This window comes from Bombina bombina, chromosome 5, assembly GCF_027579735.1.
Source record: "Bombina bombina isolate aBomBom1 chromosome 5, aBomBom1.pri, whole genome shotgun sequence".
NCBI lineage: Eukaryota > Metazoa > Chordata > Amphibia > Anura > Bombinatoridae > Bombina > Bombina bombina.
The window spans coordinates 1020104591-1020119451 of NC_069503.1; positions in this window are offsets into that span (position 1 = coordinate 1020104591).

The window sequence follows — 14861 nt, forward strand, 5'->3', positions numbered from 1 at the left end:
ATATGTCCCTGTAAGTGGTTTGTGGGCTGAGATATGAGCTCTTAAAGCCCTACTCAGCCCCAAGTCACTATTAGATAAATCCCTCCTTTAGCATCATGTGTTCCTGTAAGAGCCATTGATGGGAGGAAGACTGCAGACTCCTTCCCCTGCTGCAGTATGAAGGTCCTCAGGATGAGGAAGGGGAAACGCCCAGGAAGATGGTGCATCGTCATCATCCACACACAGTAGCAGAGAAGCATGACATAAACAGGTCATCATGCAAATACAATGGGATAAATACATTTATTTAAATGATGCAGACCAGATCAGTTTGCTTGACCTAACAGACCATAGCAAATGAGATAAAATAAAAGGCTTTTCTAATGGACTGATTATGTAGTAATTATTTTTAATTCAGATATTTTGCAATGTTTGTAAAATTCTTATTTTACCACAATCTTTTTTTTTAAGAATAAAAACTGTAGAAAAATGAAATACAATTTTAAATACACACATACATACACACACAAGTCCTTGATTTTTTTTCCCATTGTTAAATGCTCTTATTGTGTTTACCTTGTAATGCTGTATCACTTAGTCTTGAACCTGACAGGTCCCCCATGAACTCCTCCAAACAAGCTTATCCCCAAAAGCAGGGTCCACCAAAATCTTACCCAGTGGCCATCCCACTGTTCCAGGTTGTGAAAGCAACAGCAACCTAACTTATAATGGTTGAAGTAGAGTCAAAACTATCCTCATGGCCCAGATGGAGCACAAAAAATGCCACAGACCTGTTCTGCCAATGTGATTATTTTCTTTCTCAGCTTCACTTAAATATGTATGAATGAAGTGAAAAGCCAGGCTATGCACCCATTTAATGTATCACCTTCAGAGAAAGACATCTGACAATATAAGTACAAATGGTGGAAAGGAGATTGGTTATGCTAGACAAAGGCTGCAGAAAGACAATGATTCTACTAAACAAAATGTGGAAAGCTAATAAATCTGGGATTTGACTACATCAAATATATTGAAAGTCTCATCTGACTGACAGAGCTAAAAAAGTTATAGACCAAAGTGATTTCCTTATGAGTACAGGGCCACTCTCTTAGTCAGTTTTCCACTCTGGATTTTTTTGTCCCAAATGCTGAAATCAATGGGTGGGTAGGCTTAGAGGCTTTCCTTTGCTGTAGAACATATTTATTAACACCTATGACAAGACTAAGCAACTGACATTGGTGAACATGCCTTCTCAGTTTAACATCTGATGATATCTTAAGCACAACCCAGTATAGAGAAGCTATCTAGAACAGTGTGGTCAAAAATCTATTTCCAGGGAAGGTTTTAGCTACAACCCAGTTGGAGGAAACTGTTTCAAGCTGTGTGTACTGGAATCCCTATGGAAGTCCAAAGTATTTTTATCACTCGAGTGATAGTCTAATGTATGCTAACATTTGCATGTTGGGTAATGTGGACTGGACCTGAGTGGAACTTTTACTGTGTTTTTAACCCCTTTGCAGAAGTAGTGTAGGGTCAATAGTCTTAAAATTACATGCTCTAACAAATTAGAGCATGTCATTTTTTAATTATTATGGCCCTTTAATGTATTCACTCATTGTGTCCCTTATTGGTCTTCTCAAATCTTGTCTCTTCCCCTCCAACCTCCAATCTAACATGAATGTTTCAGCTCATCCACCATTCTGCAAGTTCCTACAGTAGCTCTCCATACACTTTAAAATGCATATCAAAATATTGAGCCTAACCGACAAATCTTTTAACAGGCGGACAGACATCGCCGGAAATCAACCCGATCGAGTACGATCGGGTTAATTGACACCTCCCTGCTGGCGGCCCATTGGCCGTGAGTCAGCAGGGGGTGGTGTTGCACCAGCAGCTCTTGTGAGCTGCTGGTGCAATGTTAAATGCGGAGAGCGTATTGCTCTCCGCATTCAGCGATGTCTTGCGGACCTGATCCGCATTGTCGGATCAGGTCCACAAGACATTTCTTAAATATGCCTCTATGTGCCAAGTTATCTATAAATTGACATAATTCTGGTTTGCCTGTTTGTTTATTCATTCTTTGGGTACACTGATTATTGCTTGAAAGTCTGTGTATGAACTTAGGCTTGATTCAAAAATTATTTTGGTTCTGACTGATCTAGTTACTGACTTAGCTTGAATTTGACTGTCCTTTGGATTATCCTCTCGTACCCTGCTGCCTGGCTGTCTCTAACCTTATAGAGTCAATAGTGGTCACTCTTGAGACTTAATTTATTGTGATAGTACAAATCGGCCATTGCCCATCAGGGTTATTGCTTAGAAGTGCAATAAACTAACTTCAGATGAAAGTTAGTTTGCCTAAGATTATATATCAAATGCAATTTTAGATTTGTAGCTGATATTTCTGCAGCATTATAGGGATATGAATAAGCTGACTCAGAATAAACAGCAGATAATGTAGTTTAGGAACTACAATTGAGGAATCGCAGGAATAACTCAAATCACTTACTCAGTGAAAGGTCCAGCAGTTTGACATCTCTGAGGATTGGAATCCTTGAAATAAGGTTTCAGTAAAGCAACATGAAAAGTTGGATGAATAGTATAGTTATCCGGTAAACGTAGAGTGACCACATTTGGATTAATAATCTGGGTGATGGGGAATGGACCTATGAATTGATTAGCCAGCTTTTTAGAAGGAACATTTAACTTATGATTTTTAGTTGATAACCATACTAAATATGATACCTTATACCTGGTGATGGTCTATGTCGTTTGTCGTAATAAGTTTTTTGTAAAACTTTTGCATGTTCCAAAGATTTCTTTAGTTGTAATATTGTAGATTGTATATTAGATGCAAAGTCTAATGCAGCTGGACAGTTGTATTTGTCTATCTTATTTGGAAAACTGATGGGATGAAACCCATATGTTGCGTAAAATGGTGAAACTTTAGTTGAAGAGTTGAGTGAATTGTTATACGAGAACTCAGCCATGAGGAGTAAATCGTACAAGTCGTCTTGAAGGTGTGAGGTATAACAACGTAGGTAATGTTCCAAAATCTGATTGACACGCTCAGTAAGACCATTGATCTGTGGATGATATGCTGTAGAGAGTCGAGAATCAATTTTAAGAAGTCGACACATGTGTCTCCAAAAAGTTGAGGTGAATTGAGGCCCTCTGTCGCTTATCATTATTTTTGGTAATTCAGTTTGATATTTGTGATATAAATATTTCTGCTGTTTGTGAAGCTATAGGGAGATTCTTCAGAGGGATAAAATGAGCAAGTTTTGTAAGATGATCAACTACAACTAATACAGTATTATACGTTTTTAAATTTGGTAATTTAACAATAAAATCCATGGATATTGTAGACATGGGGAAATCTGGTATAGGAAAAGGTCTAAGACAACCTGCAGGTTTCTTGCGTTCTGGCTTATTCCTAGCACAAACATCGCAGGTTTGTACATAATGGTAGATATCGTTATCAAGTTTTGGCCACCAATAGTTCCTCTTTCCTAGGTCCAGAGTCTTGTTAATTCCTGGATGTCCGGCTGTAGGGGAATCATGAAATTGTTTAAGAATGCTTAGCTGTAATGCTGGTGGTACATATAAAGAATTTCCATGATAATACAACCCTGATGATTTTTGATAAAGCAGTGAAAGAGGGATATTTAAATCCTTCTTTTGTTCAGATAGAAAAGTATGTTCTAAGGAAGGACTTAGAGCTATGATTTTTTCTGATGGAATTATTGACGAACTTTGTGAGACTATGGAATCTTGTATATGAGATAGTCTGCTTTAAGGTGTTGAGTATTTGAGTGTAGGGTAACTTACCCTTTTTCTGACGTAACAAAGAGGGACAAGAGGTCACTGTATGTTCACTACTTGCACAATATAAGCATAGATTAGCTAATCTTCTTCTAGTCTTTTCTTCCTGTGAAAGGGGCCCTTTCATAGTTCCAATCTCCATAGGAGTTACTTGAGATGAAATTCTGTCATGAGATGAGTAAGTAGAAAACCTTTTAGGCGAATATTCTGAGTGAGTTTTCTCAGCTTTTCTTTCCCTGTATCTATTGATATGCAGATTTTAATTAATCCTATATGCGGGAGAGTTCATCTTTTAATACTTTAGACAACTCAATGCAAAATCCACATTTGAAATTTTGCTATATAGTATTCAACTGGTCTCTTTCCTTGTTTCAAAGATCTAAGGTTATTTTCAGCTGTAAGTTGTTTGTTAGCATCTTCATATAAACAATTGAGGAATCGCAGGAATAACTCAAATCACTTACTCAGTGAAAGGTCCAGCAGTTTGACATCTCTGAGGATTGGAATCCTTGAAATAAGGTTTCAGTAAAGCAACATGAAAAGTTGGATGAATAGTATAGTTATCCGGTAAACGTAGAGTGACCACATTTGGATTAATAATCTGGGTGATGGGGAATGGACCTATGAATTGATTAGCCAGCTTTTTAGAAGGAACATTTAACTTATGATTTTTAGTTGATAACCATACTAAATATGATACCTTATACCTGGTGATGGTCTATGTCGTTTGTCGTAATAAGTTTTTTGTAAAACTTTTGCATGTTCCAAAGATTTCTTTAGTTGTAATATTGTAGATTGTATATTAGATGCAAAGTCTAATGCAGCTGGACAGTTGTATTCGTCTATCTTATTTGGAAAACTGATGGGATGAAACCCATATGTTGCGTAAAATGGTGAAACTTTAGTTGAAGAGTTGAGTGAATTGTTATACGAGAACTCAGCCATGAGGAGTAAATCGTACAAGTCGTCTTGAAGGTGTGAGGTATAACAACGTAGGTAATGTTCCAAAATCTGATTGACACGCTCAGTAAGACCATTGATCTGTGGATGATATGCTGTAGAGAGTCGAGAATCAATTTTAAGAAGTCGACACATGTGTCTCCAAAAAGTTGAGGTGAATTGAGGCCCTCTGTCGCTTATCATTATTTTTGGTAATTCAGTTTGATATTTGTGATATAAATATTTCTGCTGTTTGTGAAGCTATAGGGAGATTCTTCAGAGGGATAAAATGAGCAAGTTTTGTAAGATGATCAACTACAACTAATACAGTATTATACGTTTTTAAATTTGGTAATTTAACAATAAAATCCATGGATATTGTAGACATGGGGAAATCTGGTATAGGTAAAGGTCTAAGACAACCTGCAGGTTTCTTGCATTCTGGCTTATTCCTAGCACAAACATTGCAGGTTTGTACATAATGGTAGATATCGTTATCAAGTTTTGGCCACCAATAGTTCCTCTTTCCTAGGTCCAGAGTCTTGTTAATTCCTGGATGTCCGGCTGTAGGGGAATCATGAAATTGTTTAAGAATGCTTAGCTGTAATGCTGGTGGTACATATAAAGAATTTCCATGATAATACAACCCTGATGATTTTTGATAAAGCAGTGAAAGAGGGATATTTAAATCCTTCTTTTGTTCAGATAGAAAAGTATGTTCTAAGGAAGTACTTAGAGCTATGATTTTTTCTGATGGAATTATTGAAGAACTTTGTGAGACTATGGAATCTTGTATATGAGATAGTCTGCTTTAAGGTGTTGAGTATTTGAGTGTAGGGTAACTTACCCTTTTTCTGACGTAACATAGAGGGACAAGAGGTCACTGTATGTTCACTACTTGCACAATATAAGCATAGATTAGCTAATCTTCTTCTAGTCTTTTCTTCCTGTGAAAGGGGCCCTTTCATAGTTCCAATCTCCATAGGAGTTACTTGAGATGAAATTCTGTCATGAGATGAGTAAGTAGAAAACCTTTTAGGCGAATATTCTGAGTGAGTTTTCTCAGCTTTTCTTTCCCTGTATCTATTGATATGCAGATTTTAATTAATCCTATATGCGGGAGAGTTCATCTTTTAATACTTTAGACAACTCAATGCAAAATCCACATTTGAAATTTTGCTATATAGTATTCAACTGGTCTCTTTCCTTGTTTCAAAGATCTAAGGTTATTTTCAGCTGTAAGTTGTTTGTTAGCATCTTCATATAAAGTTGCCATAGTAGAGAAAAATACACCTACAAAATTTAAAATGTTATCATTATTTTCATAGAATCAGTTCGCCCATGCTCTGGCTTCCCCTTTCATGTATGATATGATAGTGCATACTTTTTATCCTGTCTGAAGTGAAAGTTTTAGGTTTCATAGCAAAATACATTAAACATGATGTTTTAAATTCCCTGAATTCTGAGTGTTTTCCAGTGAAAATCATAGGTGGACTAAGTAATGGTTCAGGGGAATCTAGAGGTTTACTCCTCATTAAATTTTGAACTACACCTTTAAGAGTCTGATTTTCTTTTGAAGATCTGTCAACCCTTGAGCTTAGGGGGGATAGTTATCAAGCCGTCAACCTCAAATACGCTGGAATTCCGCAGCGTATTTGTGGCGAGGCTGATTCGCCTAAGTTATCAAGCCCTAGATACCGGCAAAAGTAGAATTTAGTGACGTAAGCTTCGATCCGCCGGACTCAGTCCGACACAGATCGATTCTTACGTCACTCCAGATGTTCCGCACAATCTGACTACTTTTGCTAGTTATCAAAAAACTAGCAGGTACGCTCGGCACTTTTCCGGCCCAGCGTACCTGGTTTTCAAACCCTGGAGGCGGCGGATCCCATAGGAATCAATGGGAGTCTGACCATAGCGAAAGTTCGGCGCTGAAGAAGTCTTCCATCCGGGCGATGTCATCTTCCAAGCGGCGTCTTCAATCTTCATCCATCCGGAGTGGAGCCATCTTCAGACGAGCTGACGCGGAGCCATCCTCTTCTTCCCGACGACTACCGACGAATGGATATTCCTTTAAGGGACGTCATCCAATATGGCGTCCCTTCAATTCCGATTGGCTGATAGGATTCTATCAGCCAATCGGAATTAAGGTAGGAAAAATCTGATTGGCTGATGGAATCAGCCAATCAGATTGAGCTCGCATTCTATTGGCTGTTCCGATCAGCCAATAGAATGCGAGCTCAATCTGATTGACTGATTGGATCAGCCAATCGGATTGAACTTCAATCTAATTGGCTGATTCAATCAGCCAATCAGATTTTTCCTACCTTAATTCCGATTGGCTGATTGAATCCTATCAGCCAATCGGAATTGAAGGGACGCCATCTTGGATGACGTCCCTTACGTCGGTAGTCGTCGGGAAGAAGAGGATGGCTCTGCGTCGGCTCGTCTGAAGATGGCTCTGCTCCGCTCCGGATGGATGAAGATTGAAGACGCCGCTTGGAAGATGTAAGGATTCCAGTCCGCTTTTTCCAGTTACCTTTCAATCACATGGTCTCTACCTGTCTGCATTTAAGTCATTACCTGACTGCAGACAGGTGCTTAGTTATTGCACATGTAGCTGTTTGTAGCAGTCCTGCTATCCTTGCTACTGAGTTCTCTATCAAGCTCTCCTTGTGGATTACAAAGCTTTATTCCTTTGTCACCTGGATTCTACTTATCCTTTTACCTCAGGAGGATTATAACACAGCGACTTTCATATAGCTCCTAATACCCTCTGCTGAACAAAGATTTTATCACATTTCATGTTTTGCCGTAATCAGCACTTTCCCTGCAGCTGCTTACAAGCCACACGCCTTCTCAGTGGGACTTCACTTACCATCTTATCAAGCCCTCTGACATTGCACTCAACCGGTTGTCTCACCTACAATTCAAACTCTCATTTATAGACAGCCGCTTACCTCTTCTGTGACCGGAGCTACAGTTTTCACTGCCGCTTGTGCCGCTGTCAGTCAGAGTCTCAGCTCCTCCTACCAGCGTTTACTGATCTCGGCTCTATAGCGGGCTAGTACAAAGACTCTGGGTCTCGTATGTAATTCCCTCATCATGGTAACGCTGTGAAGGAAAACTTAACACCTAAGTCCTTTGTTAAAACCTGCTAGCTTACCTTTTGGACGAACTGTGCTAATCCTCTCTGTGCATTACTCCCCTCAATACCTGCTTGCTAATCTATGTATGAGTAATGCTTACATTTCAGTATCTTACTCCTATACTGGTATCAGTTACAATATAGAGTGAATTATAACTCTATCTCCTCCTATGTAAATTACATTAACTTTATTTCACTTTATCAAACAGTCTATGCTAATTAATAGCCTGTTCAACAAAGTGATACATATTCAGTTCTCATTAAGTCTGCAGCTGAGTTCCTATATTTCTGCACAACCTGGAAACAAACCTTATAGAATAACTAAGCCACTTCTAAGATGGAACCAGCAGACTTACCTAACATTGTGTATAATCAGTCTCAAAGAGTAGATGAGCTCACCCAAGGTATGAGGGAACTTAAGGCTGAAAACAACAGCTTAAGGAAGGCTCTTAAAGACATAGCCCCCTCTAAATCATATACTACTGAGTCATCTGTGGAACCGCATATTTCCCCCCCCCCCCGGATTTATTTAGCGGGGATAGATCTCTATACCGCCAATACAGAAATGCTTGTCTCTTAACCTTCAATTTAAAACCATATACTTATCCAAATGACAGGGTGAAGGTCTTAACTATGATTACATACCTACGCGGGGAACCCCGCACCTGGGCTGATACCCTGTTTGAGACTGATAGTCCCCTTTTGTCCTCACTTGAGTCATTTCTTGCAGTTTTGGATGAGTTATATTCAGATTCTAATCTACAGCTCACAGCAGAAACCAAGCTGAGGAAACTAAAACAAGGGAACAGGCCTGTTGAATCTTATATAACAGACTTTAAACAATACGCTACTGACAGCCAGTGGAACACCATCGCATTAAAGAATCAATTTCGCCTGGGACTATCGGATCAGGTGAAGGATGAGTTGGCTCGCACTGAGCTCCCTGATTCGCTGGAAGGACTTATTATACTCTCCATGCAAATCGACCGGAGGTTGAGAGAACGAAGATCCGAACGCCAATACACTGACTCCAGTCCTAGAAAGTCTACCCTACCTGCTCATGTACCAGTTTCTCATACTGCTACCTCAAGTAATCCTGAGGCTATGGAAATAGGTTTCTTCAGAGGCACTCTCTCTTCTGAAGAAAGATTTAGACGAAAGACAAGAGGATTGTGTATGTATTGTGGATCAGCTTCTCACTCAATCAGAGAGTGCACTTCTTTACGCAAGAACAAAACCAGTAAGTCCTATTCTTCCTTGACTTCTCTGATTGTGTATGATCAACCTGCTCACTGTATCTTACCTCTCTCATTACAGTGGGACAACAAGCACATGAAGACAGAGGCTATAATTGACACCGGAGCACAGGGCAATTATATTGATGTTTCCCTTGTAGCGAAAAATAAAATACCTCTAATTAAAAAATTGTCTCCTGTTTCTATTAAAGTAGTCGATGGTTCTGAAATATCCTCTGGTCCTATCATCCACCACACAATCCCGATTCTTGTTACTACTCTTGGTTTACATCAGGAATACATCACCTTTGATGTTATCACCTCACCTATTTTCCCCATTGTGTTAGGAATACACTGGCTGCTCCTACATGAACCACAGATCTCCTGGAGCTCCCTAAAGGTTGATTTTACATCACCATATTGCAAACAAACTTGCTTCCAGCATTACCCTTTATTGCAAATCGTAGATTCCACTCAGGTCCCAGAGGTATATTCGAAATTTGCAGAAGTATTCAGCAAAAAGGAGGCAGAAACGCTGCCACCTCACCGGTCCTACGACTGCCCCATTGATCTAAAACCTTTTGGGCATCTCTATCCTTTGTCACAACCAGAACTTGATCACCTTAAGACCTACTTGGACGAGAATATTAAGAATGGCTTCATTCGTCCTTTTGTTTCTCCAGCAGCTTCTGGTTTCTTCTTTGTCAGGAACAAGGACAATTCTCTACGGCCTATAATAAATTTCAGAGAATTGAATAAAATCACAATCAAGAACAGATATCCATTGCCGCTTATACCGGAACTTATTGAAAGGCTACAAAACGCCAAAATTTTCACTAAACTGGATTTAAGAGGTGCCTATAATCTCGTTAGGATTAGAGAAGGCGACGAGTGGCTTACCACTTTTAGAACTCGGTATGGCCTCTTCGAATAACTCGTCATGCCTTTTGGCCTCACCAATGCTCCTGCAACGTTCCAATATTTTGTGAACGACATCTTCCATGACCTTCTTGATACTTGCGTAGTTGTCTACCTCGATGATATTTTAATCTATTCGAACAACTTGGATGAACACATCAAACATGTTAGTTGGATACTGTCCCGTCTTCAAGTCCACCGGCTTTATGCTAAGTTGGAGAAATGTGTCTTCCATACGACTAAAATAGATTTTCTGGGTTATACTATTGGACCGAATGGCATCAAGATGCATGATAGCAAGGTTGATGCCGTTAGATCTTGGCCTCAACCGAGTACCAGGAAGGATTTGCAACGTTTTCTCGGGTTCAGCAACTACTATAGAAAGTTCATTAAAAACTTTTCCCATAAAGTTAAACCCCTCACCACACTCACTAGTGTTAACGTACCATTCCGTTGGAATGAAGCTGCTATTCAAGCTTTTATTTCACTCAAGGATTCTTTCACCTCGGCCCCTATACTACAGTTCCCTGATCCGTCCCTCCAATTCATTCTCGAAGTTGATTCCTCGGACTATGCTCTTGGAGCGGTTTTGTCCCAACGGAAGAGTCTAAAGGAGCCTCTACATCCTGTTGCTTTTTATTCTAAGTTACTTTCTCCTGCTGAGTTGAATTACTCCATAGGTGAAAAGGAGTTGCTTGCAATTAAGAGGGCTTTCGAGAACTGGAGACATCTGTTGGAGGGCACGACTAACCCCATACTCATCTATACGGATCATCGCAATCTAGAATACCTCCAAAAAAATAAAACGCTTTCTAGTAGACAAGTTCGTTGGAGCCTATACTTTAGCAGGTTCAATTACCAAATCATCTACAGACCTGGTGCTAAGAACGGCAAGGCTGATGCACTTTCCAGACGCCTACCTAGACCACCAAACACACAAGAAACCACCTCTATTATTCCGGCTGAAAGATTCCTAGGTATCCTACCTACCTTTGAATCACAAGTACAACGGTCTCTACAATCAGATAACGGCATACCTCATCGACAACTCACCTTCCGAAACAACCTGTACTTCCATGGAAATAAGTTATACGTGCCAGAAGACCTTAGGACGGATCTAATCAAGCAACACCATGACCCTCCTCTTCTTGGTCATCCAGGTATAAATAGAACCAAAAACCTTCTTTGTAGATGTTATTGGTGGCCTAATATGATATCAACTATTAAAAAGTATATACAAGCCTGTACGATTTGCATTACCTCTAAAAAGGACAGGAACAAACCCTATGGTCAACTTCTACCTATCGAAATACCTGATAGACCTTGGTTCCACATAGGTATGGATTTCCTAGTAGAACTACCCAGTAATTCGGGCTTCAATACCATCTTAGTTGTCACGGACATTCTTACCAAAATGGCTATATTCATTCCATACCATAAACTGCCCACATCCAGTGAAACAGCACAGTTGTTCCTGAATACGGTTGTTCGTTATCATGGCTTACCTAGTATCATAACAACTGATAGAGGTACGCAGTTCACCTCTAAGTTTTGGAGACATCTTTCACAGCATTTGCAGATAGATCATCGTCTAAGCACAGCTTTTCATCCGCAAACCAATGGACAAACTGAAAGGCTAAACCAGTGGCTTGAGCAGTATCTTCGCTGTTACTGCTCGTATCACCAAAACAACTGGGCACAGTATTTATATTTGGCAGAATTTGCTTATAATAATTCCAACCACAGTTCTACTAACCTTTCACCATTCTTCGCTAACTATGCTTTTCATCCTTCTTTCAACATCCATGATAACGAACCAGTCAATTCCCCAACAGTTGATGACCTTCTGCAAACCATAGCAGAGAATTTCCAATTCTTGAAACGGAACTTGCAAAACTCTCAAGCCTCCCAAAAGAAGTACTACGACTTACGTAGGAGACCTGCTCCTACATATGCTGTTGGTGATAGGGTATGGCTCTCCACAAAGAACATCAAAATGCCTGTTCCATGTAAAAAACTCTCTGACTTGTACATTGGTCCGTTCCTCATTACTAGAGTTGTCAACGCCAATGCTGTGACTTTGGAACTTCCATCCACCATACCCATCCATCCAACCTTCCATGTCTCTTTGTTAAAACCAGCTACCGATTTGTTGCCTACTTCTAGTATCCTACCCCCTCCAGCTTTGCCTATGGACTCCGAATCCTTTGAAGTTCAGGACCTTCTTGACGCCAGGATTCTGAATGGTGAACTACAGTATCTTGTTCGATGGAAGGGTTTCTCTCCAGACGACGACACCTGGGAGCCTTATACACACATTGATGCCCCTCGTCTTCTCTCTCGGTTCCATAGACGCTACCCTGATCGTCCTAAGCATCAAGCCGAGGATCGGCTTCCTTGAAGGGGGGCGTATGTAAGGATTCCAGTCCGCTTTTTCCAGTTACCTTTCAATCACATGGTCTCTACCTGTCTGCATTTAAGTCATCACCTGACTGCAGACAGGTGCTTAGTTATTGCACATGTAGCTGTTTGTAGCAGTCCTGCTATCCTTGCTACTGAGTTCTCTATCAAGCTCTCCTTGTGGATTACAAAGCTTTATTCCTTTGTCACCTGGATTCTACTTATCCTTTAACCTTAGGAGGATTATAACACAGCGACTTTCATATAGCTCCTAATACCCTCTGCTGAACAAAGATTTTATCACATTTCATGTTTTCCCGAAATCGGCACTTTCCCTGCAGCTGCTTACAAGCCACACGCCTTCTCAGTGGGACTTCACTTACCATCTTATCAAGCCCTCTGACATTGCACTCAACTGGTTGTCTCACCTACAATTCAAACTCTCATTTATAGACAGCCGCTTACCTCTTCTGTGACCGGAGCTACAGTTTTCACTGCCGCTTGTGCCGCTGTCAGTCAGAGTCTCAGCACCTCCTACCAGCGGTTACTGATCTCGGCTCTATAGCGGGCTAGTACAAAGACTCTGGGTCTCGTATGTAATTCCCTCATCATGGTAATGCTGTGAAGGAAAACTTAACACCTAAGTCCTTTGTTAAAACCTGCTAGCTTACCTTTTGGACGAACTGTGCTAATCCTCTCTGTGCATTACTCCCCTCAATACCTGCTTGCTAATCTATGTATGAGTAATTTGGAACTCTGCTTACATTTCAGTATCTTACTCCTATACTGGTATCAGTTACAATATAGAGTGAATTATAACTCTATCTCCTCCTATGTAAATTACATTAACTTTATTTCACTTTATCAAACAGTCTATGCTAATTAATAGCCTGTTCAACAAAGTGATACATATTCAGTTCTCATTAAGTCTGCAGCTGAGTTCCTATATTTCTGCACAACCTGGAAACAAATCTTATAGAAGATGACATAGCCCGGATGGAAGACTTCTTCAGCGCTGCCTGGATGATCACTTCATCGGATGGAAGATTTCTTCAGCGCCCCTTGGATGATGACTTCTGCCTCTCCGGATCTCCTCTTCGGTTCCATCGATGGTCGGCTGGCTGAAGACGACTCAAGGTAGGATGATCTTCAGGGGGGTAGTGTTAGGTTTTTTTAAGGGGGGTTTGGGTTAGATTAGGGGTATGTGGGTGGTGGGTTTTAATGTTGGGGGGGTTGTATTTTTCTTTTACAGGCAAAAGAGCAGAATTCTTTGGGGCATGCCCCGCAAAAGGCCCTTTTAAGGGCTGGTAAGGTAAAAGAGCTTTGAACTTTTTAATTTAGAATAGGGTAGGAATTTTTTTTTATTTTGGGGGGCTTTGTTATTTTATTAGGGGGCTTAGATTAGGTGTAAGTAGCTTAAAATTTTTGTAATATTTTTTAAATGTTTGTAACTTATTTTTTTTTATTTTTTGTAACTTAGCTTTTTTATTTTTTGTACTTTAGTTAATTTATGTAATTGTATTTAATTGTAGTTATTTGTAGTTAATTTATTTAATTAATTTAATGATAGTGTAGTGTTAGGTTTAATTGTAACTTAGGTTAGGATTTATTTTACAGGTAATTTTGTATTTCTTTTAGCTAGGTAGTTATTAAATAGTTAATAACTATTTAATAACTATTCTAACTAGCTAAAATAAATACAAAGTTACCTGTAAAATAAATATAAATCCTAAAATAGCTACAATGTAATTATTAATTATATTGTAGCTATCTTAGGGTTTATTTTACAGGTAAGTATTTAGTTTTAAATAGAAATAATTTATTAAAGTATAGTGTAGTGTTAGGTGTAATTGTAACTTAGGTTAGTTTTTATTTTACAGGTAAATTTCTCTTTATTTTAGCTAGGTAGCTATTAAATAGTTAATAACTATTTAATAGCTATTGTACCTAGTTAAAATAAATTGAAAGTTACCTGTAAAATAAAAATAAATCCTAAGATAGCTACAATATAATTATTAGTTATATTGTAGCTATATTAGGGTTTATTTTAAAGGTAAGTATTTAGTTTTAAATAGGATTAATTTAGTTAATAAGAGAAATATTATTTAGATTTATTTAATTAATATTTAAGTTAAGGGGGGTGTTAGGGTTAGTGTTAGACTTAGGTTTAGGGGTTAATAATTTTATTACAGTGGCGGCGGTGTAGTGGGGGGCAGGATAGGGGTTAATAAATTTATTATAGGTGGCGACGGTTTGGGGGGGCAGATTAGGGGTTAAAGTTTAATATAGGTTGCGGCGGGGTCCGGGAGTGGCGGTTTAGGGGTTAATCTATTTATTTAGTTACGGCGAGGTCCGGGATCAGCAGGATAGGGGTTAATAACTTTATTATAGAGGGCAGCGGTATAGGGGGAGCAGGA